We start from the raw sequence: 27,149 nt of genomic DNA, 5'->3' as shown, positions 1-27,149 counted from the left end.
GGTTCCAGAAAGTGGCCTTTAACTGGGGAAGCAGGCAGCCGAAACAGGCAGTGAGGATTCCGGTTGACATCAGGAGAAGGCCTGTGCCACCCAGGCCTGTGAAAATCTCCGCCGGCCACTGCTCTAAGCTGCTCCTCTGTGATGCACAAACAGAACTTGATACTCTTCCTCCCCTGTGTCAGCTCGCCTGAAAGTCATCACTCATTCATTTCCTCGCTGAATAGTAGAGGGAGAAAGGGGAAGGCTGAGAGTCTGTAACCAACTCTAGTTTTAGTATTTACCACCTCCTTGTAGTGCAGTGAGCTCAGACTAAGTGATCATTACCCTCCCTGACACGGTCAATAGGCACCTTCACCTCTGACCCTCCAGCTATACTGTTTCTTTCATTTTCTAACTTCCCCTTCAAATGCTACACAAGTCGGTCACTGCTTAGCTCAAAACTCAACAATCCAGTTATCCCCTGTTGCCTTCTCTGCCCCCAGCATCTGCACTACCCATCTGAACATCTTATGAAGCACAGCCCTCGGTCAAGCCCAGATCATCAGAAATCTGAGCCTGCAACAGGAGTAAGCCCTCCAGATGAGGAAGATATCACATCTCGAGCAAAAGTCACGTTGTGAGCTTGATTCCAGCCCTCCCCTTAGTCACCTGCCACAAGCCTCACGATGCAATGCTGCTATATCCCCTGACTCCATCTGTCTGGCATTCTATTAACAGGGACCCCCAATGACTAGAATTCTACATTAATACAAAAAGTTGTTCAGAATCAAATGAAAGTTTAATTAATTTGGTAGTACTTTAGCAGTCTGGTGTGTTAGATTATTTAGCAATTTCTCAACTTGGGTTATTAGAAAACAAATGAAATTTAATATTTTAACAATTGTGGTTATTAGAAAGCAAATTATCCACAAAGGTAATTAAAGTGTCTCTAGTAATATGTGATTTTCCCCAATACACCAATTCCCTGACTTTCCTGACCAAGATACAGCTGTTTATAAGGATGTCCCACCTAGGGCATATCTGAAGAAAATAATAAAATTATACACTTTACACGGATGACAACAAGCAACCTTAGAATGGAGACTACACACCCTGCCTGCATTCTGCACAGCCAGAACGTGAAGTTCCCTTTCCCAATTGCCAGGGAGGTCCTCAAACAATGTTCTCCTGGAGGGCTGCCAGGGTTTTGTATCAGTATCTGAGGGAGCATTCTGAGATGCGTCCATGAGCTAAAGCAGCAGAGAATTCCAACTCGCAAACATTTCAGGCATTTTAATTTTTATTACAATTTAAACTATGTAAGCACAGCCCTCAGGAAAAGGAAAACTTGATGACCAAACCTTTTTTTCCCCTTTAATGACTCCATTAATTTATTCTTCCAGCTACAAATGATCAGATGGCACCTTGCATGCACACATATATATGATGTTCAAGGCACACGGGACCAAGACTCTCTGTCCCCCACACCGTGCATTTCAAACCTTATAATGTCTCATTTTAGCTACTTTAGGGAGCTAGCATGAGGCTTTTCGTCTGCCGCAAGACCTGTCTTGGTGGGAAGGAGAAAACCTTATACTTAGCATGCTGAGAAGCTGATTTTAAAAAAAGAGGAAATTGTTATAATTACAGTGAGAGCTTTTGCATGCAAATTCAGTTTTCCTTGGGGGAAATTTGCATACTCTACAAGGAATCCCCATGCCAAAAGTAAACGCAAGGCTTTTTAGCTCCAGTCTTAAAAAGCGATGCACATGCCCAGGAATTGCATAGTCTGTGAATGTGTTCCAGACCTGGCCCAGATATGCTGTTTATAAAAGAAAGGACTTTACAATGCAGTTTATAATATTTAAAAGGTACAACATTTATGCTGGAAGAAGTGACAGTTATCAATCAGGCTGAGACAACCAATAAAGCATAGAACAGTGTTTCAACAGGGCTCCAAAACTTACCTAAACCCTTTTTCATAAAGATAAACACATTTTAAAAGATTCATTTATCCTCTAATTCTTTTTTTTAACATCTTTATTGGAGTATAGTTGCTTTACAACAGCGTGCTAGTTTCTGCTGTATAACAAAGTGAATCAGCTATACGTATACATATATCCCCATATCTCCTCCATCGCACATCTCCCTCCCACCCTTCCTATCCCACCCCGCTAGGTGGTCACAAATCACTGAGCTGATCTCCCTGTGCTATGCCACTGCTTCCCACTAGCTATCTATTTTACATTTGGTAGTGTATATGTGTCCATGCCACTCTCTCACTTCGTCCCAGCTTACACTTCCCCCTCTCCGTATCCTCAAATCCATTCTCTACGTCTGTGTGTTTATTCCAATCCTGGGCCCTAGGTTCTTCAGAACTTTTTTTTTTTTTTTTAGACTCCATATATATGTGTTAGCATACGGTATTTGTTTTTCTCTTCCTGACTTACTTCATTCTGTATGACAGTCTCAAGGTCCATTCACTTCACTACAAATAACTCAATTTCATTTCTTTTTATTGCTGGGTAATATTCCATTGTAAATATGTGCCATATCTTCTCTATCCATTCATCTGTTGATGGACACTTAGGTTGCTTCCATGTCCTGGCTATTGTAAATAGAGCTGCAATGAACACATTGCTACATGACTCTTTTTGAATTATGGTTTCTCAGGGTATATGCTCAATAGTGGGGTTGCTATGTTGTACGGTAGTTTTATTTTTAGTTTTTTAAGGAACCTCCATACTGTTCTCCATAGTGGCTCTATCAATTTACATTCCCACCAACAGTGCAAGAGGGTTCCCTTTTCTCCACACCCTCTCCAGCATTTAGTGTTTGTAGATTTTTTGATGATGGCCATTCTGATCGGTGTGAGGTGATACCTCATTGTAGTTTTGATTTGCATTTCTCTAATGATTAGTGATGTTGAGCATCCTTTCATGTGTTTGTTGGCAATCTGTATACCTTCTCTGGAGAAATGTCTGTTTAGGTCTTCTGCCCAGTTTTGGATTGGGTTGTTTGTTTTTTTTGATATTGAGCGACATGAGCTGCTTGTATATTTTGGAGATTAATCCTCTGTCAGTTGCTTCGTCTGCAAATATTTTCTCCCATTCTGAGGGTTGTCTTTTCATTTTGTTTATGGTTTCCTTGGCTGTACAAAAGCTTTTAAATTTCATTAGATCCCATTTGTTTATTATTATTTTTATTTCCATTTCTCTGGGTCAAAAAGGATCTTGCTGTGATTTATGTCATAGAGTGTTCTGCCTATGTTTGTCTCTAAGAGTTTTACAGTGTCTGGCCTTACATTTAGGTTTTTAATCCATTTTGAGTTTATTTTTGTATACAGTGTTAGGGAGAGTTTTAATTTCATTCTTTTACATGTAGCTGTCTAGTTTTCCCAGCACCACTTATTGAAAAGGCTGTCTTTTCTCCATTGTATATTCTTGACACTTTTATCAAAGATAAGGTGACCATATGTGCATGGGTTTATCTCTGGGCTTTCTATCCTGGTCCATTGATCTATATTTCTGTTTTTGTGCCAGTACCACACTGTCTTGATTACTGTAGCTTTGTATTATAGTCTGAAGTCAGTCTCTTCTGATTCTTAACACTTCCAACTACACAATAAAAAATGGTCACAGTTGTTGTTAAATGCTAAGATTCAAGGATATTTTTGTGATAAAGGAAACAAAGAATGGGTGAAGGGAACATATGGAAACCCATTTGTATTGATAAGTTGGGCTAAACTCGAGGCAAATATGTGTCTCCCTACCAAGTGTGGTGACCTGTGGGTTTTGAGATTTCAGGTTATAATACTTTCCCAGATTTTCTACAACGCATGTGTATTACTTTCATCGTTCAAAAAACAAATGCAATGTCATAGGATGATGAAAGTGCTACACTGTTCCACTTCATTTTAAACCATTCACTGATGAAAAGTACATTTGGTACTTGGAATGCCAATATACTAACTTGGAGAAAAGGAGAAAGATTGGGCAATCTGTAGATTGCCATGTGTACACCAGCTATAAAAGAACTGTGGTCCGCTTAAACACCACTCTCAGGTTTCTGGTGTCCTATGAAAATAAATGAAGCAGGGAGTCCAGCCCTGGCGGGAGATGAAGGGGAACGTTTGTGCCTCTAATTTCCTGTTTATTCTCTCAGATACCAACCATTACACTCAGCCATTGGGAGAAATTTTAAACCTGTAGCAATAATCTAAACATTGTTCTGTTTATTTCCCCCAACAAAAAATAGTGTAAATAGAAGAGAAATCACAGCTTGAGAGACATTTCTATGTATGTGTGACAATAATGCCTATATTAGTAACAATGGAAAGACATTTAAATCCCATGTTTTAGAGACCCAAGTTTTGTTGAAATAAATGCTCACTGGTGTAAATAATCTTTTCAAACAAAAACACATTTTTTTTGCCTATCTTCAACTATAATGTTTACTGAAAAACTTTTTTAAAATACCACAATTTCAAGCAAAATAGTTGAAAAGTGTACATTAGCCTTGATAGTGAACTCACTTTTTAGGCTGGGTTTCAAACTGTTCTATATATCAACACACAGCAAAAATTAGTTAAGTGCTGTTGAGTAAAATATCCATTTATTAAAAATAGAAAAGCTGCTAAGCTTCTCTGTTGAAATTTGTCCATAAACTTGAATAATGGATGCACAGAACATACAACCTGGAAGCAAGAGGTGTTCCTGCCCCTCCACACCCATCACTCCTAATACTGAGGCCTACACTGGTTGAATGGCCCATTGAAGGTCACACTGATAGGGCAACATGAAGCCAGAGGACGATTTGCAGACTAAGGTTTTGGAGCCATAACTGAGAACTCTCTGGGTTAATTAAGACAATAACTGCATCTCAGCTCTGACAAGAACAAAGAGATAATATTTATGTGAGAAAGAACTAAGTGCATCTGTGGCTGGCACACAAATCTTTCCCTTCACTTTAACTTGTTCTGCCTGTTTTCCAAATAACTCTTGGCTAAGGCCAAAAAAATCCTCCTGTTATTTTATCTGAACCCAGCTTTCACAATTTGATAAGCACTAGAATGTGTGCATTGTGTGTGTGCTGCAGTTGGGGTGGGGGTGGGGGGTAGGGGAGGTTTCAAAATGTTTATTAAATCAGGAAGCAATCATTTTTGTCTGTTACCAAAAAAAAATCATTCTATTTCCCAAACTTATACAGTCAGACCCCACATGAATTCCCTACCAGTGAAAATGGTCAGATTTCCCCTTCCAAATAGTAACATATATTTTATTGAAATATCATTGATTTACAATTAAAATTACATTTTAAAGTTTTATTTTAATATTTTATCAATATTTTCTAGAGAAAGTAACCAAAAATGTGGTCATTTTTAATCAAATCAATGCCTAGAGAAGAAAATCTGGCACAACTACTGTCACTTTTTTAGTAGCATCATTTTGTGAACTTTTATCGTATTCAGCCTCAGAGACATGAATTCACACCTCTTTCCCTGAAGGGGAACACGGCATATTGTTTTAAGTACCAGGAAAACTATTCATCTATGACAAATGTACACCTTTCAAATCTATTCAAGCTAAAGCTATTGTTAAAGGCAGCTAACATTTTTCTGGTGTCATATTTCTGGAGACTCAACAAAATTTACCAGGCACCTGGTTTCTATTCCCTATATATCATAAATCTCCCACAACCAGCAGCTTCAAGCAATCCTTCTGATCCTCCTAGGTTTTCCATTTCTAACTTCTCCTTTCTTTCTTTCCCTTTCTCACTCTCTCTCTCTCCCCCAATTCACTTTCTCAGCAGGCCTTCTCCACAGGGACATTCCCTGCCAATGTGTAATCCAAGTTTGGGCAGCTGCATCTGCATTAACCAGCTTTATAATTAGTTTAAACAATCTGACAGGACATGGAAAACCTGTCTTTCAGTAATTTTAGTTTCTTTCTCTTTCTTTTTTGGCTGCAATATCCAATTTTAATGGTAGGGTATATAATTGACATTCCTGACGAAGAAATAAGAAGACACTGTTCCTTTTGAATTCTTAAAATAACAATAATTAGTATCATCATCATCATCTCCATGCTTCACAATTCACACATCAATAAGGAAATTCAAGCTGATGCTTCCTGTTGGTTGGACTTTCATCTCAGCATCCTGTTAGGTCAAGTCACGGTCTCTTCCTTGCAGCTGTCTGATTATTCCTCCCTCCTTATGACACTTGTTGGTTGGCCTCCAAGACACCCCATGCCCTTGGTGTTCCTCCTACTTCACTAGCTCTCTCTTATCCCTGACCTCAATATTAATTCTTCCTGACCTCCCTGCCCTTTAAGGGTGAGTGCCCTTGGGCTTAGTCCTCAGACCTCTTAGTTTTCCATACACATTTACCTCTTTAACGACCTCACCCAGACTCACACTCACACACTTACACACCTTCAGCCCCTACTGCTCCTTGAATTCCAGACCCTTCTATCCAACCATCTGCTAGTCATCTTCTCTTGGGTGTCTAATGGGAATCTCAAATTTAACACATCCAAAGCCACCCTCTGATCTTCCCCATTCAAACCTCGTGTAATGCAGTCTTCCTCATTCTAGTAAACAGCAACTCCATCCTTCCAGGAGCCCAGGTCCAAAACCTCAGAATCACCCTTACCACCTACCTCTCCCTTTCTCATACCTACATGGAATCCATGAGCAGATCCTAGTGATTCAAAGCAGATCAAGACTCTGACCCCTTCAAACCAACTCTACCCTTCCCACCCTCATCCAAGTTAATATCATCCAGGTCTTCCCTGGTTATCACAATAACCTGGTATCTGATTTTTTCCCTTCTGGACTTGTCCCCTCATAGTCTATTCTGAATTCAGCAGTTGAAAGATTTAAGAGAATTTTACAGAGTAATTTTATAGCTGATGAACAGTTTATAGAAATACATAAGATACATATAGATATATATTCCATACGCATAGAATACATATGTAAATATATAGAAAGCAATGTATAAATACATAGAAATGCATTTGAGATTTTATTTTGAATATGTTTCATTTTCTTTCCCTAACTATTTATTTTTATTGTATTCTATAAGTGTTTCAGTCACAGACTGGGAAAAAATGGTCCTTCACCAGATTTTTTTTTTTTATCATTTCAATTATTAAGATATACCCATGTTGGTTTAATTGGCACTTTGATTGCATACTTTTTCATGTGTTTGCTGGCTCCATATTCATTTTCTTATGAATTACCTGTTTATATTTTCCCCCACAATTCTATAAAGATGTTCTATCTTATTGATAAAATCATAATAACTGTTTGTACATTAGAGATATCAGCCCTTTGTTGATCATATACTATGCAAATATTTCCCCAGAACATTGTCTCTGCAACAAGTTTAGATGGTTTTCCACTACACTAAAATAAAATATTAAAGACTTAAAATGTGGTATGTAGTTTCATTTTCTTTATCCTTTCCTTCATGGTTTCTACTTAGAGATGCCTTTTCTACCACAAGATTGTAAAAGTAATCATCCATATATTTTGCTAATACATTTCTTGCTTACTTTGTTCCATGTATTATTTTTGTCCCCTAGAATTATTTTTGCATGAACTGTTTGGTAGGGATTCTGCTTTATTTTTCCAGATGACTAGGCAGGTGTCCCAACACCTTTTATTGAATAATTCCTCTTTTTCCTTCCAATCAGAAATACCAACCTTATGACATACTAAATTACCATATATACTAATCCAAAAATAGACTCTCTGTATTTTATTCATTGAAGTATTCTTTTACCAATACCACTGTTCAATCATCACTGACATAGTATTCTTTAATATTTGAGATGGCAAGTACCCCTGATAAATATTTCTTATAATTTTGGAAGTATTTTATAGGTTCATTCCACAAGAACTTCAGAATTTTTTTAGCAAATTCCCCAGCTTTGATAAGGATGGTATTGTGTACTTTAATTGAACAAAAGTGAAATGTATGCATTATTGTAGTGAATCTTACTTTACGAGAACAAAGTATCTCTCTCCACTTATTTGAAACGTATTTTATGTCCTACAATTGAGTTTTATAGCTTTCCTCACTTAGTTACTACACATTTCTAAGTAAGTTACTTCCAACATTGTACAGCTGGATTGTTATTGTAAATGGAATCTCTTTTTGACAATATTTTCTAACATTCATGTTGGTGGTTAAGTCATCAACCTATTTTTACTTATTTACTTTATACCCAACCAGCAACCTTAGTCAACAACCAGAGTGCTTCTAACAGGTTTTCAAGTGAGTCTAAACATACTTTGTTAATTCTTGCCACACTTTCAATTCATTCATTAAAAAATTTAAAAAGGCACTTATTACATGTATCTCAAGGTACCATTGCAATTGAATATTAATATTGTATAAAAATATGGACACTTCCAAGGAACATAAAATCTACTAGAGATTATAAAACACATATATATGCATATATTATTGTCTAAGAAACTAGGAGGTCTTTAAATGGGATACAGTTAAAATGTACTATGGGAGACTACAGAAGGATACATTACAGAAGGATGGAGAGTTTAAGGAAATCTTCATGAGAGGCTAGGATTTTTTTTTTTTTTTTTTTTGCGGTACGCGGGCCACTCACTGCTGTGGCCTCTCCCGTTGTGGAGCACAGGCTCTGGACGCGCAGGCTCAGCGGTCATGGCTCACAGGCCCAGCCGCTCCACAGCATGTAGGATCTTCCCAGACTGGGACACGAACCCGTGTCCCCTGCATCGGCAGGTGGACTCTCAACCACTGCACCACCAGGGAAGCCCTAGCATTTATTTTAAGCACAGAATGTCAAGATGTGAAAAGACCAGAGGGATAATATTCTAGAAAGAGAAAAAAATACATATGATCAAAGGTAAAAGAAGAAATAGCCCCAAGTTTGGCCAGAGCACAGGGTATGCTAAAAAGAGATTAGAGTAACTTGCTTCTTGTTCGGTAGAAAATGGGGAGCTACTGGATGAATACAGCTATGCTTTTAGGAAGATGAATCTGGGGCAGGATGCAAACAGGGGCAATTTTGGGGAGAGAAGCACTGAGACAGAGTATACTGGTTTTAAAATACAGGTCCAAAATCCTTTGACACCCCTTCCATTGAGAGGTGGGGTCTATGTCTCCTCCCCTTAAATCTGGACTTTGTGACTGATTGACTGATATAATCCAGTAAAAGTGACACTGGGCCAGTTCCCAGGCCACACCTTAAAAAACTGGCAACTTTCACATCCTATCTCTTGGGACATTAACTCTTGCAACTCAGCTACTCTTGCAACTCATAACCATGCTATGAGGAAGCCCAAGCAGTCTGTGGAGAACTCACATGGAGATAAACTCAAGTTCCTGGTCTTTAGCACCAACGTAGCAGGATAAACTCAAGTTCCTGGTCTTTAGCACCAACTTAGCAGGCATGTGAGTGAATTATCTCAGAACTGGATCCTCTAGCACCCAGTCAAAATACTCCAGCTGATGCCACAAGGAACAGAGACAAACCCGCTCTGCTGGACCCTGCCTTAACTGCGGATTCAAGATTGCTGTTGTTTTAAGCACTTAATTTTGGGGTGATTTGTTGCATAGCAATAGTAACAGGACAGAGACCAATTTAGAGGCTTTCACAACAGTTCAGATCAATAAGATTAAGAAAGAACTTGAAAAGCAGTGTGAAAATGGGGGAATAGAGCTAGACACCAGCAATATTCTGAAGATACAATCAATAGAAGGACTGCAGCCTAAAATTACAATTAAAATCTAGCCACTTAGTTATTTCACTGAATAAGAATGAAGTAAGTAGACACTATTCTTTACTAATATTTTGGAATTGCACATTGTGGTAGATTATTTTAAAGTCAAAAGCTACTCCCTCTCCCCACCCACCCCAACACTCCCCACTGGAAGAGTATACTTTCCTGCCACATTGATATCGAGCTTAGCCATGTAACTTGCTTTATCAGTGGTATGTGAGCTGAAATGACAGTGGGTCAGGTCCAAGTAGAGGCCTTAAGAGACACTGCAAGTTTCTGCTTGGTCTTTACACTTCTGCCATCACAGAGGAACATGTCCCATGCAAGCCTTGGAGAGATACATGCAGAGAAATCCTGAACCCAACCCACGGTCTGGAGCCCAGCCCAGGTAAGTCAAATCCCAGCCAAGCTACAGATGCAAAAGCAAGAAACACTTATTGTCATACATAAGTGTATGGCACTGGTTTATCATATAGAAATCACTGTGTCTTACTTACTAATCTTTGGGAATTGTCCACTGCCACAAACTTATCAGAAATTTATAAGATCATAATCCTAATTACCATAGAGATAAGCATAGAGATATGCCTCTCACTTAGAGAAATATATATATATAGATATATATATAGATATATACACACTGATATTTTAAATGCTTCCATTTGGTTGAATTAAGAGGCAAAGCTTTCAAAAATGGAACCAAATGAGAATTTTTTAATAAAGTATGCAATTTTTTTTTCTAATCTTTGATTTCTTACTACAGCCACCCACTCACTGGATGGGAAGGGGATTTTCTGGTACAAAGTAGTAAATGTGACAAAATGAAGATACTCTAAAGACAACCTTTATGGGTTAGTATACACAGCAGTTCTCAAAGTGTGGTACCCAAGGGGATCTGGGAGGTCAAAAGTATTTTCATAATGATACAAGGACATGATTTGCCTTTTTCACTCTCATTCTCTCACAAGCTGCAGTTTTCCAGGGGCCTCAGAATGCTTTATATCTCAACAGACTGACTACAGAAATAAATAAGAGAATCCAGCTATCTTCTATTAAGCCAGAAATTAGAGATTTGCAAAAATTATTTTTTTAAAAAACAGTGCCATTCTTCTCACCAAGCTTGTTTTGAAAAATATAGAATTTTTTAATTAAAAATTGTTTTTATGTTAGCATAAAATGAGTTTATTATTAATTAAAATTAATAAAGAAATATTTTAAGTGTCCCAAAATGGGGACATTGCCTTTCTAATATAGCAAATATTTATGATATAAACCACATAAACTAAAGCTGTTCAGGACCCTGAAAAATTTTTAAGAGTATAAAGGGGCCTGAGACCAAAAAGTTCAAGATACATGCTATACTACAGCCCAGAGTACACACCAATGTGTTAAAATGTACAGTGGAAAGGCAGACTATAAGAAGAATTTTGGGGCTCCTATAAGAACAAGACCTAGACTTAAATATCATTATCTTCATAATTTAGACAGAAGTGACAGCCATGTGGCCCCTTTGTGCAAACTTTTTACTTTGTTCATAATAATCCTGCTGAATTTTGCCTTTAAATGCTAGAGAGTATGGCAAAGGTTACAGAGTATTGACACTAAACAGTCTTATTTTCAAGCTGCTACACAGAGATTATAAGATGCTCTGGCATTATTATGGGGGGAAAATGGAAGTTTATTAAGTAAACAGAAATGAACTGTTAACAAAAGTAGTTATTTGTGTTTCTTAAGTACTATTAAGTTTATTAAGGACTCAAAACATTTCAAATATATGAGCATAGATAAAACCTCTGTTAATAACCTCACAGGTACACAGTTGCTTTTACCACATTTTAGAAGAGGAAAATGTTACTAGTTCATACACAGTAAACTACAAAGCAGAAACATCAAATCCATAATACCTCCTCTCTGCCAAGCAGTGATTTATACATCATGGTAATTGCAAAATGGATAATCTCTTGAACCACCACATTTGAGACTTTTGAATGAGCATCAAATACTTTTTTCCCTCTGTTTTAATATAAGATGATTTCATAGCATCCTTTCCACCTTTGTTGCCTGCCTATACAGCCTACATGAATCCATTAAGCCTGGAAAACGTTTTCTAATAAGCCTATCACAGATTTTCTACACATTTCTATATATGAAGTGAAAATTAACCACTGAACTTGGATACTAAGGCACCACAATCTTCATGATGATCCAAGAAGATTACAAAGTCACTCAAAATGCTAAATCTACATTTTACAAAACTAGCAAAATGTTTTTCCATGAGTCATTAAGCTCTCCTTTATCTTAGGCCTATCTGTAAACAATACAAAGTAATATAGGGCAATATGTGCGGCAGCTTTTCCAATAGTTTCATCATAATTCTGTATAACTCATACTACTATTCAGTGAGGAAAGAGGTTCCCGATAATCAGCAACTAAAAAAAGAAAAATGTCAGCCACCACCTGTTAAGAAGAAATGATGAGTTTATATGGTTGAGTGAGGGTGTACAAGAGTAATGTCAGCTTCTGGAACAAATAGGTCCAACAATATATAAGGCCTCAACACAACAGAAATTTATTTCTCTCTCTCTCTCATGTTCATATAATTTATGCTCTTTTTTTTCATTGCATAGTTATTACTGGGAAAGACTGCAAATATTGATCATCAAAGATTTTCTCTTCAGGAATATGTGGGTGTTCTGGCTAGTGAAGAGCCCTCCTTCACACAGTGATGGTGACCCAGGTGTCTTCAATCTTGTCTCCCAACCATCCACTATTGGCTTCACGGCCATCTACATCCAACCAGAATAAGAAGGGAGACAGAGCTTAAAATCCTTGTTGCAGATTTGACACACATGATGACACAATGGTTACACAGCTGCTATGTGTGCCAAAGTAGGGAAACTGCAGATAGGAAGAACAGACAATGTGTTTAAACATAATGTAAAACAATATGCCAGAAGATTGCTTCAAGATGGTGGAGTAGAAGGACGTGAGCTCACACCCTCTTGCGAGAGCACTGGAATCACAACTAACTGTTGAACAGTCATCAAGAGGAAGACACTAGAACTTACCAAAAAAGATACCCCACATCCAAAGACAAAGGAGAAGCCACAAAGAGACAGTACGAGGGGCTCAATCACAATAAAATCAAATTCCATAACTGCAGGGTGGGTGACTCACAAACTGGAGAACAAGTATACCACAGAAGTCCACCTGCTGGAGTGAAAGTTCTGAGCCCCACGTCAGGCTTTACAACTGGGGGTCCAGCAATGGGAGGAGGAATTCCTAGAGAATCAGACTTTGAAGCCTAGTGGAATTTGATTGAAGGACTTCGATAGGACTGGGGGAAACAGAGACTCCATTCTTGGAGGGCACACACAAAGTAATGTGTGCATCAGGACCCAGGGGAAGGAGCAGTGACCCCACAGAAGACTGAACCAGACTTACCTGCTAGTGTTGGAGGGTCTCCTGCAGAGGTGGGGGATGGCTGTGGCTCACCATGAGGACAAGGACACTAGCAGCAGAAGTTCTGGGAAGTACACCTTGGTGTGAGCCCTCCCAGAGTCTGACATTAGCCCCACCAAACAGCCAGGTAGGCTCCAGTGTTGGGTCGCCTCAAGCCAAACAACAAACAGGGAGGGAACCCAGCCCCACCCATCAGCAGACAAGTGGATTAAAGTTTTACTGAGCTCTGCCCACCAGATCAAGACCCAGCTCAATCCACCACCAGTCCCTCCCATTAGGAAACTTGCACAAGCCTCTTAGATAGCTTCATCCACCACAGGACAGACAGCAGAAGCAAGAAGAACAACAATCTTGCAGCCTGTGGAACAAAAACCACATTCACAGAAAGATAGACAAGATGAAAAGGGAGAGGGCTATGTAACAGATGAAGGAACAAGATAAAACACCAGAAAAACAGCTAAATGAAATGGAGATAGGAAACCTTCCAGGAAAAGAATTCAGAATAATGATAGTGAAGATGATCCAGGACCTCAGAAAAATAATGGAGGCAAAGATCGAGAAGATGCAAGAAATGTTTAATGAAGACCTAGAAGAATTAAAGAACAAACACCTAGAAGAATGAAAGAACAAACAAACAGAGATGAGCAATACAATAACTGAAATAAAAAATACACTAGAAGGAATCAATAGCAGAATAACTGAGGCAGAAGAACGGATAAGTGCCCTGGAAGACAGAATGGTGGAATTCACTATTTGAAACAGAATAAAGAAAAAAAGAATGAAAAGAAATGAAGACAGCCTAAGAGACCTCTGGGACAACATTAAAAGCACCAACATTTACATTATAGGGGTTGCAGAAGGAGAAGAGAGAGAGAGAAAGGACTTGAGAAAATATTTGAAGAGATTATAGTCAAAAACTTCCCTAACATGGTAAAGGAAATAGCCATCCATGTCCAGGAAGCACAGAGAGTCCCATACAGGATAAATCCAAGGAGAAATATGCTGAGACACATAGTAATCCAATTGGCAAAAATTAAAGACAAAGAAAAATTATTGAAAGCAACAAGGGAAAAATGACAAATAACATACAAGGGAACTCCCATAAGGTTAACACTGATTTCTCAGCAGAAACTCTACAAGCCAGAAGGGAGTGGCATGATATATTTAAAGTGATGAAAGGGAAGAAGCTACAGCCAAGATTACTCAACCCGGCAAGGATCTCATTCAAATTCGATGGAGAAATCAAAAGCTTTACAGACAAGCAAAAGCTACGAGAATTCAGCAGCACCAAACCAGCTCTACAATAAATGCTAAAGGAACTTCTCTACGTGGGAAACACAAGAGAAGAAAAGGACCTACAAAAACAAACCCATAACAATGAAGAAAGTGGTAATAGGAACATACATATAATTACCTTAAACGTGAATGGATTAAATGCTCCAACCAAAAGTCACAGGCTTGCTGAATAGTTACAAAAACAAGACACATATATATGCTGTCTAAAAGAGGCCCAATTCAGACCTAGGGACACATACAGACTGAAAGTGAGGGGATAGAAAAAGATATTCCATGAAAATGGAAATCAAAAGAAAGCTGGAGTAGCGATACTCATATCAGATAAAACAGACTTTAAAATAAAGACTCAAGAGACAAGGAAGGACACTACATAATGATCAAGGGATCAATCCAAGAAGATATAACAATTATAAATATATATGCACCCAACATAGGAGCACCCCAATACATAAGGCAACTGCTAACAGCTATAAAACAGGAAATTGACAGTAACACAATAATACTGGGGGACTTTAACACCTCACTTACACCAGTGGACAGTTCATTCAAACAGAAAATTAATAAGGAAACACAAGCTTTAAATGACACAATACATCAGATAGATTGAATTGATATTTATAGGACATTCCATCTGAAAACAGCAGATTACACTTTCTTCTCAAGTGCACATGGAACATTCTCCAGGATAGATCACATCTTTGGTCACAAATCAAGCTTCAGTAAATTTAAGAAAACTGAAATCATATCAAGCATCTTTTGGGACCACATCACTATCAGATTAGAAATCAATTACAGGAAAAAAAACGTAAAAAACACAAACACATGGAGGCTAAACAATACATTACTAAATAAACAGGAGATCACTGAAGAAATCAAAGAGGAAATCAAAAAATACCTAGAGACAAATGACAATGAAAACACGAGAATCCAAAACGTATGGGATGCAGCAAAAGTGGTTCTAAAAGGGAAGTTTATAGCAATACAAGCCTACCTCAAGAAACATGAAAAATCTCAAATAAACAATCTAACCTTACACCTAAAGGAACTAGAGAAAGAAGAACAAACAAAACCCAAAATTAGTACAAGGAAAGAAATCATAAAGATCAGAACAGAAATAAATGAAATAGAAACAAATAAAACAATAGCAAAGATCAGTAAAACTAAAAGCTGGTTCTTTGAGAAGATAAACAAAATTGATAAACCATTAGCCAGGCTCATCAAGGGGGAGAGGACTCAAATCAATAAAATTAGAAATGAAAAAGGAGAAGTTACAACAGACACCGCAGAAATACAAAGCACCCTAAGAGTCTACTACAAGCAACTCTTTGACGATAAAATGGACAACCTGGAAGAAATGGACAAATTCTTAAAAAGGTATAACCTTCCAAGACTGAACCAGGAAGAAATAGAAAATATGAACAGACCAATCACAAGTAATGAAATTGAAACTCTGATGAAAAATCTTCCAACAAACAAAAGTCCCAGACCAGATGGCTTCACAGGTGAATTCTATCAAACATTTAGAAAAGAGCTAACACCCATCCTTCTCAAACTCTTCCAAAATATTGAAGAGGAAGGAACACTCCTAAACTCATTCTATGAGGCCACCATCACCCTGATACCAAAACCAGACAGAGATACTACAAAAAAAATGAAAATTACAGACCAATATCACTGATGAATATAGATACAAAAATCCTCAATGAAATCCTAGCTAACAGAATTCAACAACATATTAAAAAGGTCACACAACATGATCAAGTGGGATTTATCCCAGGGATGCAAGGATTCTTTGATATACATAAATCAATCAATGAGATACACCATATTAACAAATTGAAGAAGAAAAACCATATGATCACCTCAATAGAGGCAGAAAAAGCATTTGACAAAATTCTACACCGATTTATGATAAAAACTCTCCAGAAGGTGGACATAGTGGGAATCTACCTCAACATAATAAAGGCCATATATGACAAACCCACAGAAAACATCATTCTCAATGGTGAAAAACTGAATATATTTCCTCTAAGATCAGGAACAAGACAAGGATGTCCACTCTCACCACTATTATTCAACATAGTTTTGGAAGTCCTAGCCACAGCAATCAGAGAAGAAACAGAAATAAAAGGAATCCAAATTGGAAAAGAAGAAGTAAAACTGTCATTGTTTGCAGATGACATGATACTATATGTATAGAATCCTAAAGATGTCACCAGAAAACTACTAGAGCTAATCCATGAATTTGGTAATGTTGCAGGATACAAAATTAATGCACAGAACTCTCTTGCATTCCTATACACTAATGATGAAAAATATGAAAGAGAAATTAAGGAAACACTCCTATTTACCACTGCAACAAAAAGAATAAAATACCTACGAATAAACCTACCTAGGGAGACAAAAGAACTGTACGCAGAAAACTATAAGACACTGATGAAAGAAATTAAAGATGATACAAACAGATGGAGAGATATACCATGGTCTTGGATTGGAAGAATCAATATTGTAAAAATGACTATACTACCCAAAGCAACCTACAGGTTCAATGCAATCCCTATCAAATTACCAATGGCATTTTTTACAGAAGTAGAGCAAAAAATCTTAAAACTTGCATGGAGACACAAAAGATCCCAAATAGCCAAAGCAGTCTTGAGGGAAAAAAACGGAGCTGAAGGAATCAGGCTCCCTGACTTCAGACTATACTACAAAGCTACAGTAATCAAGACAATATGGTACTGGCACAAAAACAGAAATATAGATCAATGGAACAGGATAGAAAGCCCAGAGATAAACCCACACACCTATAGTCAACTAATCTATGACAGAGGAGGCAAGGATATACAATGGAGACAAGACAGCCTGTTTAATAAGTGGTGCTGGGAAAACTGGACAGCTACATGTAAAAGAATGAAATTAGAACACTCCCTAACACCATACACAAAAATAAACTCAAAATGGATTAGAGACCTAAATGTAAGATCGGACACTATAAAACTCTTAGAGGAAAACATAGGAAGAACACTCTTTGACATAAATCACAGCAAGATCTTTTTTGATTCATCTCCTAGAGTAATGGAAATAAAAACAAAAATAAACAAATGGGACCTACCTAATGAAACTTAAAAGCTTTTGCAAAGCAGAGGAAACTATAAACAAGACAAAAAGACAGCCCTCAGAATGGGAGAAAATATTTGCAAAGGAATCAATGAACAAAGGATTAATTTCCAAAATATATAAACAGCTCATGCAGCTCAATATTAAAGAAACAAACAACCTTATCAAAAAGTGGGCAGAAGACCTAAATAGACATTTCTTCACAGAAGACATACAGATTGTTAAAAACACATGAAAAGATGCTCAACATCACTAATTATTAGAGAAATGCAAATCAAAACTACAATGAGGTATCACCTCACACCAGTTAGAATGGGAATCATCAGAAAATCTACAAACAATAAATGCTGGAGAGGGTGTGTAGAAAAGAGAACCCTCTTGCACGGTTGGTGGGAATGTAAATTGATATAGCCACTATGGCAAACAGTATGGAGGTTCCTTAATAAACTAAAAATAGAATTACCATAAGATCCAGCAATCCCACTACTGGGCATATACCCAGAGAAAACCATAATTCAAAAAGACACATGCACCCCAATGTTCACTGCAGCAGTATTTTCAATAGCCAGGTCATGGAAGCAACCTAAATGCCCATGGACAGATGAATGGATAAAGAAGAAGCGGTACATATATACAATGGAATATTACTCAGCCATAAAAAGGAATGAAATTGGGTCATTTGTAGAGACATGGATGGATCTAGAGACTGTCCTACAGAGTTAAGTAAGTCAGAAAGAGAAAAACAAATATTGTATATTAACACATATACGTGGAACTTATAAAAACAGTACAGATGAACCAGTTTGCAGGGCAGAAATAGAAACACAGATGTAGAGAACAAACGTATGAACACCAAGAGGGGAAAGTGGCAGGGGGGTGAGGTGTGTGTGATGAATTGGGAGATTGGGATTGACATATATACACTAATACGTATAAAATGGATAACTAATAAGAACATGCTGTATAAAAATATAAATAAAATAAAATTCAAAAACAAACAAACAAACAATATGCCATGGTCTACTTGTTCTAGAAAACAAATAAAACTGCCTAATCCATTTAGCTGGTAGGAATCAGATATGGTGTAATTATTCACATTCAACAGTTTTTTTGTTTCTTTTTGTTTGTTTGTTTTTTGCGGTACGCGGGCTTCTCACTGCCGTGGCCTCTCCCGTTGCAGAGCACAGGCTCCGGACGCGCAGGCTCAGTGGCCATGGCTCACGGGCCCAGCCGCTCCGCGGCATGTGGGATCTTCCCAGACCGGGGCACGAACCCGTGTCCCCTGCATCAGCAGGCGGACTCTCAACCACTGCGCCACCAGGGAAGCCCCCACATTCAACAGTTTTGATTAGACTCTGAGTGTAAGAAACAGAATTATAAACACCAATCTCTAAAAAAAAAAAAAAAGAGTCATTCCATTATTAACCAAAGTGGGAAGTTTATAATTCTGAGATATGTATTCTTTCATTAAAGGATAATGAAAGGCTTTCTTTCCATTACAGAATATTGGGATATCTTACTTGTGTTATGACTAATTTAAGGGAACACTGATGTCTGGTTCTCTTGATGTTCTTTAATTATCCTCTTATTATTACTCCACGTAGAGGAGGATGTCAGTAGGAATAGGCAAAGTTAATCTGGGCTCCTTACATACTTAGAAAGGCTGATTTCCTTAGTATTTCTCTTTTGTTCTCAACAGCTGACTCAACGGGTATAGACACAGACCTGCTACCAAAGCTGCCGGCCCTGGTAACACAGCTGGCTCCTGTCCATGGCCCCCAATGCTGCTTTGTGTACCAGTGATGGGCAGAATTCTAAACCACCTTTTGCATCTCTGAGTCCTCACTCCAGAGGCACAGTCCCAGCTTTGGCAGGCCTGAAGTCCTGTGCTCCTTCTAGCTGGCAGAGCTCAGGGAAAACAAAAGTAGGCATTTCTACTTGGGAATCTAAGAGGAACAGGGCTGTCTCACCCACCCACCTTCAAAAATGATGGATTCCCCCCAATTCAGGAAAAGGATCCAGATGCTAGACAGCCCAAATTGTGACAAATGTCTACTACAGACATGATAAAATGTTAACAACTTTAATAGACACAGACTCCTGCCACCTGTCATGAGATGTGGGCTGTTATCAGAGGGAGAAAACCTGGAAGAAGATTATGGGGGAAATGATTTTCTACTCGTGCCCTCAAGTTTCATGTCCATAAAATCCCCGAAGACTCTACCAGGCAAACCAGGCTTTGTCTTCTCCATTCAATGCCAGGACCTCAGGATAAAGCTACTAAAAGTGGTAGGGAATAGTCCTAGTGATGACAGTCATTCCCAGCACTGTCTAAAAGAAATTTCTGTGATGATGAAAATGTTCTATGTGTTGTCCGGTATGTGGCCTCTAGCCACACGTGGCCATTGAGCACTGAAATTGTTGTCAGTGTAAATGATAAACTCAATTTTTTTTTTTTTTTGTGGTACACGGGCCTCTCACTGTTGTGGCCTCTCCCCTTGCGCAGCACAGGCTCCAGACGTGCAGGCTCAGCGGCCATGGCTCACAGGCCCAGCCGCTCTGAGGAATGTGGGATCTTCCCGGACCGGGGCACGAACCCGTGTCCCCTGAATCGGCAGGTGGGCTCTCAACCATTGTGCCACCAGGGAAGACCTCAATTTTTAATTTTCTTAATTTAAATTTAGATTTCAATAACTACATGTGACTACTGGCTATCACAGTGGACAGTGGAGGTCTACCCTTCCTGTTGGTGTTGAACCAACCCAGTGTATAAGAAAGAAGACTGAAGTCTTTCAGAAGGAAGTTGCTTCATTGACCTCAGCAACCCAATCTAATATCGTAAAAAAATATGTGTGGGTATTTCTTTCCTGTAACTGTTTAAAACATTTTGGCTCTGTCTTGGCTGGATCATGGGTTCAATCCTAACCTGATTTAAATATCCTCACAAAGTTCTAGAGCAACAATTCTAAACTTCTCTGATTATGAGAACCCATATTTTTATTTCATTGAAGTATAGTTGATTTACAATGTTGTGTTAATTTCTGCTGTACAGCAAAGTGATTCAGTTCCACATGTATATATTCTTTTTTCATATTCTTTTCCATTATGGTTTATCACAGGATATTGAATATAGTTCCCTGTGCTATAGAGTAGGACCTTGTTGTTTATCCATCCTATATGTGATAGTTTGCATCTGCTAATCCCAAGCTCCCAATACTTCCTTCCCCCTCTCCTTCTCCCCCTTGGCAACCACAAATCTGTTCTCTATGTCTGTCAGTTTGTTCCTCTTTTGTAGATATGTTCATTTGTATTGTATTTTAGATTGTACATATATATGATATAATATAGTATTTGTCTTTCTCTTTCTGACTTACTTTGCTTGGTATGATAATCTCTAGGTCCATCCACATTGCTGCAAATGGCATTATTTCATCCTTTTTTATGGCTGAGTAATATTCTATTGTATATATGTACCACATCTTCTTTACCCATTCATCTATCGATGGACATTTAGGTTGTCTTAGCTATTGTAAATAGTGCTGCTATGAACATAGGGGTGCATGTATCTTTTCAAATTATAGTTTTGTCTGGGTATATGCCCAGGAGTGGGATTGCTGGATCATATGGCAACTCTATTTTTAGTTTTTTGTGTAACCTCCATACTGTTTTCCATAGTGGCTGTATCAACTTACATTCCCATCAACAGTGCAAGAGGGTTCCCTTTTTTCCACACCTTCTCCAGTATTTATTATTTGTAGACTTTTTAATGATGACCATTCTAACCTGTGTGAGGTGGTGAGGACCCATTTTTAAAGTCAGAATGAGTTATTAACTGTTTACAATAGTTATGCTTTACCTCCTGTTAAGAAAATCTATTATAGTAAAGAGCTTCTCTTAATTCAGTAGTGCTTATATTCATGTATATTTCCTCATAACAGCAGCAACTATATAGGGTTTTCAAATAGTCATACACATAGGCACAGGATACATTATTTATTTAATATATGAGCAATCCTTGATATTATCATGGATTCTAGGACCTCTTACAATCTCCCACTGCCTCCTGGGCTCTGTGCAGGCAGGTTAGGAGCCCTCTTTTAAAGACCATGTTCCCAAGTATCCACCAGATATGTGATATATGTTGTACAGATGTAGGTCTTTGTTCACAAGAGGGAGTTTGGATTGGTATTAGAGAAATGAGAAAATGCAACTTTTCTAATGCTTGGAAGTCAAATTTTTTCAATGTATATCTGGTAGCAGATGTACAATATAAATTATTTATGCTGCAGTGAAGCCCAATTATCATTCTAGCTGCAAAGAAGATCAAGATCTAACAATTTGGATTTCCTAAAAGTGTACTTTTATAACTCAACATTTATCTAATGTTCATCAGTTCTCCACCTGTGATTAACTCATGTTTCTCTGTGTCATCTTTGAAGCCAAAAACCTGAAGAAATAATTTCAGGAAAAAAATAAAATAAAGCAAACATTTACTTAGTAACTCTGCAGTCACTTCATTGTATGTAATCTGCACAGAGCAGATTTCTGAAGTCCATTTGTGCAGCAAATTAGCTGTAATTTCTCCGTTTAATATCTCTATTTACAAATACATCCCTGTAGTATTTATGTCCAAATGCTGAGTGTACACTGGTGTTTCAATTTATCTTAAATGGGACAAGTATTTCATCTCAGTTTCACCTCTTCTATTTCCAAATCAGAGATAAGAAAGCATGTTTGTCCTCCACTCCAGACTTCCAAAGATCTAGTCCATGTCATAATTCTCCCTTTTTGCTATCTAGAGGTAGGTGATGTTTTATACGTGATATATGGGTAACTAACTTTGGGAGCTCTGGCAGAGAGGAGAACTGAGCTATCCCCTGGCTGGAGATGGCCATGAGCTGGACAAGGTCATTGAAAGCTGGAGGTGAAAAGCCACTTTTATGAAGCTGACAGAAGAATGAAGACAGACCTCCTCAGCTTCACAAATCTGTGATTATAAAATGGGGAAGAATGTTTCCACACCATAATTTCTCTGCCCAAAGACCTAAGAGCTAAACTCCTAAAATCTGAGAGGAGACTGGAGGGACACATTGAAGGATAGTGGTCCAAGGTCAAGTTTAACTGCTGGGATCTTGGAACATCCCAAAATCTCAGAGGTAATCCTGTGGTTTGGGGTGATGACCACATCAGACCCACCACAGCACTTGTGTCTAGAGCTTTCCCAGCATCTATACGGACTTCTGGACACACCACTCTCATCAGAATCAAAGTCCCCAAGCACATCTTTCAGAACAGAAGAGCCAGCAGATGTTGGTCCATATGACAGAGTAAAAGTTACCAGGAAAACAAAGCAACTTCTAGGCTAGGAGCTCCATCCATGAAATTTAGTAACCTCTTGGAGACTCTGTATAGATTACCGAAAGACTCCATAAACCTAGAGTGGCCACGACCTTGTTATAGCTGATAAAGTATCAAGCAAATCACAATCCATGCTCCGAGAAAGAAATCTCATAGAAAAAATGGAAGATGTGACAACTTTGGCCACAGACCATTGTATATTTCCAAACTCTCTGGGCTTCCCAGAATGATGTCACCCACTGAAAAAATAGGAACATATTTCATCCACATAGGTTGAAATTGTCTATTTCAATAAAAAATGTGCCTAGTGAGAGACATTCACTTATTACACATCACATGCATTGACTACTGTAGATAACAGCTATTCACTCAAAATAGTCATTCTTTAAAAAGCCTGGAAAACTCAATATTGAATTTAGAAAGCTGAATCTGAGGTTTTAATTCAACTTACAATGGCATGCATTAGCTGCCTAAAAGTGGCTTCTCAATTAAATAGCTTGGGTTGTAATTTATTCAAGATAACAAAAATTTTTTAAAGTCATAATAAGTTAATTTTAAAAGCACAGACACCTACCTTTTTAAGAAAGATCATGTTTCAGGATTCCATAGCATAGAGAAACCATCTTTTTCTGTGGGGAGAAAAGAAGAAAGACTATCCACTAATAACAGAAAGTAGCAAAGGTGAACTTTTAAGACCTGCTATAATTTCCTCATGTTACGGTTTCAGTTACAACATGCACAACTGCAATCTATCATCTTATACTTAAAATATTTCTTAATTTCTACCTAAATGAAATATGTTAAAGATTTTGATTTAACATAATCATTAATCATGATTTAACATGATTTAACATTTGATCAATCAAAGACTTGATTTCTGGGAATTCCTGGTTGTCCAGAGGTTAAGATTCCACACTTTCACTGCCTTGGGCCAGGGTTCAATCCCTGGTGGGGGAACTAAGATTCTGCAAGCCACACACACACACACACACAAAAAGACGATTTCTTAGGAGCAAATGGTAAAAATAAATGGGAATTTTTCAAAATTAGAATTTGAATATTCACTTCACATCTATCCCAATGTCATATCCTCAAATATTTTAATTTCACGAAGTAAATGTCCAAATGAAGAAGTAAATGTATAAAACTCCACTCCTGTTTCAATATTCCCAGTGGAAAATGATGTGAGGAGATTGTAATAGCCTGTGCAGGTAACGTAATGTAACAGAATCATAAGCTACTATCTCCTTCTGTTAAAGCATTTTTTATTGTCCAGACCAATAAGCCATTTAAGGGCTGTGTTTTTCTTAGCTTAGACTTTTGGATTAAGAAAAATATATAAAGGAAAGTAAATCAAAATAGGATCCCTCAACCTAAAATATGACACAAATGAACTTTTATGAAACAGAAACAGACTCACAGTCATACAGAACCGGTTGTGGTTGCCAAGGGGGGGGGGTAGGATGGGGGGTGGGTTGGGAGTTTGGGATTAGTAGATGCAAACTATTATAAATACAATGGATAAACAACAAGATCCTACTGTATAGCACAGGGAACTAAATTCAGTATCCTGTGGTAAACCATAATGGAAAAGAATATGAAAAAGAATGTGCATATATATATATGTGTGTGTGTGTGTATAACTGAGTCACTTTGCTGTATAGTAGAAATTAACACATTATACATCAACTATACTTCAATAAGTTTTTTAAAAGGCTACCTCTGATTTTATTTTACATTTACTATTTATAATAAATAGTTGACATAAAAACCTATTAGTCACTAATAAATACTAACTTTTCTATTCAAAATTACTTTTTGTTGTACATTAAATTATTCTAATATTTTGACCTTATACACTCAAGCCCAAATAAGGAAGGGAATGGTTTAATTTAATGCAAGTTAATCATCTACTATGATTAACGATTTCCACCAAATCTAAGTAAAACAGCTAATGGAATAATGTTCACAAGAATGTAATTCTGACTCTGACTCTGATGTGTTAGTTTCCATGTAAAAAGTAATTTAACTTCCAGTGGGGGATGTGTAGATTCAGAAACAATGACCATGATTTCTGAACCAAAAGAGCTTCAACGATTTGAAATGACCACCAAGGCATAAATTCAAGGCAATCACAGCCCAGAGGACTCATACACACACACACACACACACACACACACACACACACACGCTCACACACACACACAAATATTCAATGGGGACTCCTACATTAGCCTGTGCTTTTTTAGGCTGCCCCTCCTTTTCAGACAATCAAAATCCTTTCTAAACTTTAAATAAGAAATTCTCCCAACATCTTACCTTAAGGAGCATGGATCCTGCAACCACACCCACGCCTGCAAAGAGCCAAGACTGAATACGACCCTTTTGGCTACATTTAGCTCCAGAACCTCTTTGCTTTAAAGCAACACCAATTCCCCACATGGAATCCCTAGATTAAATGAGCATCTGGGACCTCTTCTCTCCTGCTTCCTTAACTTAGACATCTGCCAGCATTACTCTCTCACTGCCAGTGTAGTACTAAGTGTCATAGCTGCCCATTCTATTTTCTGAAATCGCAGTTGCAGATAAGTCCTGCTAACAAAAGAAAGCCAAGACAGACTGATGACTAATCTAGAAACATGGGTCAACATACACACACTGAGCCAAACCCTAATCTCTGGCTTAGTAACCACTGGGATGGGGCTCCTTGCAGATTTTAATTCATAACTGGCTGTCCAGAAAAAAATATGATATCTAGGATTTGTCTCCAAACAATCCAGTTGGGGTCGTAGATGGGAAGTGAGAGATGAAACAAAAGCGACCATGAGTTTGCTGTAGTTTAACCATGAACACATGAAGGTTCATTATAATATCTGCTCTACTTTTAAATTTAAAATTTTCCATGACAAAAAATTAAAACGAATGATCACCCGACAAAACTCATGTGTGAAAATATGAGAAAGAGAGGAATACACAGACCATAAATACCATAACCTTGTTTTCCAAACACCCTTCACCAAAAATGGAAAATCTAGGGAAATAAGCAAAAAAAAATTTAATTGAATATCACACTAGGAAAAATGAACAGCCTGTAGTTATGGTTTTATAAACGAAGTAATAATGGCCTTAAAGCTTCCTTTCAATATTTCAAAAGCCAAATTAGAGGTATGTATTTAACTATAATGAAGTTTCTTTCTTTTTTTTATTTTAAATATCTCTGATTTGAAATAAGTGATATCAACATAGAAACACTGGTTATCTCATGCTTGTCAGAAATTGTTGGTAGTTAATATGCCTTTGATTAATATAAGTGGGAAAATGGATGACCTACAACTAATATCAACATGATCTGTGTCATGAACAAATATCCTATTAAACAAGAGATCTGAGAGGACACCATTTAAAAAAAAAAAAAGCGTCCTTTATGGGTGCAAACTGTGGGACCACAGATATAAACCATCATATCTCCAAACCACTTATGCTACCTGAGAGATCTGTCCTGGGAATCAGCCAAAATATGGGCACTTTATATATGAAAACCACTAATTTGGCCAGAATTTGGAAGAAACTAGAAGGGGTCATAGAAGGCCAGAATCCAGCTTCCACAATAAATGGGAAAAGTCACATACCAAGTAAGATCATCCTCACAGCCTTGGAATTTGACTGACTGACCCTGCCAGACACCACTACTGGAAATCTAATTCTGGACATAAGCTAAAAAGCAGATTTATGTCATGGTTTGGGGAAAGACCATGTGTCAATATATGCCACGCCTGCTTCAAAGATGAACGGGGACAAGAACAAACTTTGGTTCCCTCTGACCAGAGTATGCACAAGACCCAACACTGAAAATCCTAACATGGGATTGGATGATTTGAAAAAAAAAAAAAAAAAAAGAAAAAAAAAAAGGAGTTGACGGTTTTCTGTTTTCTTTTTCAAGTTTTCCAGGCCTAAAACAACCTGTTTCCTTTCCAGTAAAGAAACAATGCCAAATTCTGAAAAGGAAATTTGTCTGACTTAATGGATAAGCACATAAAAGCTGGAAAAGGGAGTATTAGGGGAAAACCAGTGTAACTTGGCCTTAGGAGGCAGGCTTCCAAATTTATTGGTAAAAAAGGACTGAGGGTCAGAGAAGGGAGTGTGGGGATAATAATTACGAA

At 37.8% G+C, this 27,149-nt stretch overlaps 1 protein-coding gene across 1 annotated transcript in view; it reads right to left on the bottom strand.

The window, feature by feature from the left end:
- Nucleotides 1-27,149, bottom strand: part of PLCB4 (phospholipase C beta 4) — a 421,917-nt gene that overhangs the window by 370,633 nt on the left and 24,135 nt on the right. The window contains exon 2 of the mRNA XM_081256673.1: nt 23,564-23,618. The gene's annotated coding sequence lies outside the window, so the exon portion shown is untranslated. The remainder of the gene's footprint in view (nt 1-23,563; nt 23,619-27,149) is intronic.

Source organism: Mesoplodon bidens (assembly GCF_964165515.1).
Source record: "Mesoplodon bidens genome assembly, chromosome: 15".
NCBI lineage: Eukaryota > Metazoa > Chordata > Mammalia > Artiodactyla > Ziphiidae > Mesoplodon > Mesoplodon bidens.
This window is presented reverse-complemented; position numbering and strand designations above follow the sequence as displayed.